Genomic DNA, 4,478 nt, shown 5'->3' on the forward strand with positions numbered 1-4,478 from the left:
ACATAATAGCCTGTCTAAAGATGATACAATAGGAGCCCAATGGCTTAATTTATGGACAAATTGGAAAACATCCCAATGTCAAATCAAATGACAAGTGGAGAAGTGACAATATTAAGGCAAGGAAATCAAATTCCAAGTGTGGGGTAGTTGCTCCATGTGTAACTCGATTTGTTGTAGGTGGCATGAAAACAAGCAACATTTTCTTCTTTCCTCCATGCACACAAATTCAAGCTCCATATGCACTACCATGTGTAAAATTGAATGGGTAGATGGGAGACACACTCCCACTCATCTCTCAACCACTTGAACCAAAATATGACACCTCCTCAAGATGCCAATTGAATTGCCCTATGTGGATTTGAAATTGTTGTGCGTATCTTTCATGAAGAGGTTGGGTAGGTGCTGAAAGGAGATAATGTGTACGAGTGTGGGATATGTGGAGATAAGTGGGAGCATATCTCCTAAGTTCTCTCCACTAAATATCTTAATTAATTTTGAACCAAACATTAATCTCTAAAGAAGAAATCAAGCTGCCATATGTGAGAGCCATATCACCAAAGCTGGCCCACAAGTCAATTTTTCCCATGTGCTTCAATTATTAATGATGTGTGATGCCAACTCATTCTCCACTTGACCTTTGACTTTACTTTTGCCTTGGGTGATTTTCCACCTCATTTCCACATCATTATGGCATGTGGGAATATTTATTTTTCTCCAATTTTTTATTTTTCTCGGTAATTTATTGCCACATTTTCCCCTAGACTTAGGAAAAGTGGGTTTTTTGGGGGTAAAGTGTTTTCTCACCCCTCACAGCGTGTCTTAGTAGAAAGTTGAGGTGTAGAGGTCTAATTTTGATTACTCACACCCCATAAAACTTCTATAGTTATCACTTACTATAATTTATACAAAAAATTTATTAAAAATCCTGCCCAACGAGAAATTTTTAACAATTAAAAAATGACCCCTAGACATAATCAAATTCCGCGAAATTTTACAAGTGATCTAACATGGTAATATACATTGACTCTAGGCACTAGGACTCACCTGAGGCCTTACCATCAGGTCGCAATCCAGCTTTGGGGTATATTTGGGAGAAAAAACTCAATTAATTATTAAGCGCTGAAAAGCACAAATAATTAATTAAGTGAAAAAAAACTCCCTAGAGTGAACTCACTTGATAGAAAAATTCTAAGCTAACTAGGCCTATTACATGGATTTATTCATCATGCTAGCCTCACATTTACAACATCCCCACAATGTTGCAGAATCTAAGTACAAAATGAAGAAATAGAGAAGAAAGGAGCTTAGAAGCCCTGATGAAATCTAGAACTTTGAATGATTTGTAAGTGTAGGAATGCTATGAAACATCCTTGGGCATGGAGTCTTCAAGTGCAACTTTAGTGGTCAACAATAGGTCCAAGATTTTTTGGAGTGTAAATAAGGGTTATTATGTAGTGTTAGAAGGGATTCCAAGTGTCAAGTTAGTGGACTTGTCTATGAGTCTTCAAGATTTTTCCTACATTAGTCCATCTTCTCCTTCATTTCATAGAAATCATGGCTCAATCATCAAGGGAAGCTAGAAAAGGGCAAAGGAAAGGGAAGAATTCCACCACTGTAGTTGTTCCCCCTCCTTCATTTTCGTCATGGTTTGCTAGTGTTCCATTGCTAGAAATGGGACTACAACAATAGATTCAAATGTAAAAAAAAAAACACTATTTTAGAAAGACAATGGTCTAAAGAGCAAAAATATCCATCATGGAAGTATGTTACTATACATTAACAACCCGAGACCAAGTTAAAGGGAGGAGGGAATGTTCTTTGGACATGTAGTTTTTTCCATAGTCAATTTAAGAGCACCTAATTTAGAGTTAAGGGCCACTTGTTGGGCACACCTTATGGACTTGGAGCATGTCTAAAAGTGACTGCACCCTAATGAAGAGAATTGGAGAGAGGCTAATGTTGCCATGGAGATGGTGGCGACATCATGTAGGAAAACCAAGAATGAGGATCATATTCCATTCATGAGGAAATTATACAGCAATTATCCACTTGGGAGTGGGAACATAGTTCAAGCAACAAAAAAGAGGACAACTGGCCCAAAGGACAAGATATTTCAGCAAGAGAGGGGAGATGAGATTGATCTTGCCAATGGGTTTTTTATTTTTATTTTTTATGTCTCAACTTTATCTCATTTAATGTTGCATGAACATCTTTGTTTATTGAGATGTGTCAAGCTCTAGCTCAAGGGGATCCAACAGGGTATGTGCTACCTTGTTCAAAGAAGCTTAAAGCCACATAGTTGGTTAAGGAAAGAAGGAGGTGGATAAAATGCTAGAGGTTATTAAATCATCATGACCCTCATCTAGGATTAGTATTGTTTCTACTAGATGGATATATGGAACACACCATCCACTCATCAACTTCATGGTGTCTTCCTTGAATGAACCAATCTTCTTGAAAGTGAGTTGTTCATTAAAGTTATTAACGATGTAAGTGTTGATTCTCATTTACAAATAATTACATATAATGCACCTGTTTGCAAGGAATTTGCCATGATTGTGGAAGCATGATATCCACAAATATTTGGGACACCTTGTATTGTTCATTCTTTGAATTTAACACTTAAAGCTATTGATCCCAATGTGAAATGGATCACAAGTCTTATTGAGGATGCACGTCATATCCACAATTTTGTACAAAACTATACCAATACCCTCACAATCTATAAAGAGTCACACATCTATCATTAATGAAGGTTGTAGATATGTGATTTGCCTCCTCATTCATCATGCTTAAGAGATTGAAGGAGGTCAAGACCACTCTTTGGTCCATGGCTACATTAGGATTTTGGTCTCTTGGAGAAAGAAAGATCACGCTTCTTTAAAAAGGGTTAAGGATATAATGCTATATGTTGGTTAGTGGGAAGGGTAGATCTTATAATTAAGATCATGGACCTAATTATCTCTTTGTTGTAATTTATAGACAAAGACTAACCCATCCCAGGAGAGGTTTATGAAGGGTGGGATTCCATGATTGAGTTTGTGAAGAGCAATATTTTACAAAATGAGTGCCTTGAGTATGGGACATCAACAAAGACTTTTTTCACCACCACACATTATATTCTTGTTAGCATGTGGAATACAGATTGCATACCTTTGAATTGCTTTGCTCATTCATTAAATCCAAAATGCAACAACAATGATTGGCTCAATGATGTGCCTTCACCCAGATTCCCTCCTCACATGGATGATGGTATTTCATAGGGGAAGGATGCAATTAGATGGATATATCAAGGTAGGGCATCCCTTGATGAGGTGAAGAAGGCCTTCATAGAGTTTTCCACTAGTACTGGGAGATTTGGATGCTATGATGTGCTTAGAGACAAAGGGTCTAAGAAGCCCTACGCTTGGTGGGCAACTCATGTGGCAACATGCCCTCTTCTATAATAGTTAGCCATGAGGGTCCTCGCTCATGTTACTTCATCCTCTTGTTGCAAGAGGAATTGGAGCACTGTATAGGTAGAGACAATGGTGTATGTGCACATCAACCTTCATATTATTTATAGGCAGAGGGAGGAGTGGTTGAAGGGAAAGACAAATATGTGGAATGTGTTTCCTTACGATATGGGTTTGGACAATAATGTTGAGTTGGCACTAACCAACTTGGATCTTAATGAACCAATACTAGAGTTAGGCATTTTTGATGATGGTGTTCCTCTTGAGGGGTCATCATCCACACCAATAGATGTAAAGATTGGATTGGATATAGAGGAGGAGAATGGAGGAGAAAGCAATGACAATGATGTTGATTTCGATGATGATGACATGGAGGACTATTGACGGTCATGAGCTATGAGATTCTTCTATCTACGGTCCTAATATCTACCCTATTTTATATTTGCCATTGGCATTTGTACATACGATAATAGTGACTCAATATAGATGTAATACATTTTGAGTTGTCATTTTATCATTACCGATGTAATAGTAGTTATATGATTAAATTTATATTAACATCACATAAATATTTTAGCTTCTAAATTCTAGAAAGAAAATTTAATATTTATCTCTATTTAATTTATTAATTTATTATATATATCATATCCGATATTCAAAATTATTGTGTGAGGTTGACACTTACATTTTTATGTCTTTTATATCCTATATCCTACACTTAAATTTCCATATTCTCCTTCTTCCATATTATTGTGTCAAATAACTTAAATTATCACCCATATAAATAAATGACATATTATTGAACAAACTTAAAATGCAAAAAGGTTAATCACAATGCTCCACATTCAACCACTTCACAAGTCACCATTAACTTTTGTGAAATATTTCCACTCACATGACAATATAAACTCCCATCACTATATGTATGGCTGGGTTAGAGTCACCTACCCTCAATTTTCCCATTGTTATTCTTTTCTTTTCGAAACCATCCCATCTTCATTCTTATAGTTAAAAGATAGTTTG

This window comes from Pinus tabuliformis, chromosome 7 (assembly GCF_031772625.1).
Source record: "Pinus tabuliformis cultivar Carrire ecotype Pingquan chromosome 7, CPIR1, whole genome shotgun sequence".
Classification (NCBI taxonomy): domain Eukaryota; kingdom Viridiplantae; phylum Streptophyta; class Pinopsida; order Pinales; family Pinaceae; genus Pinus; species Pinus tabuliformis.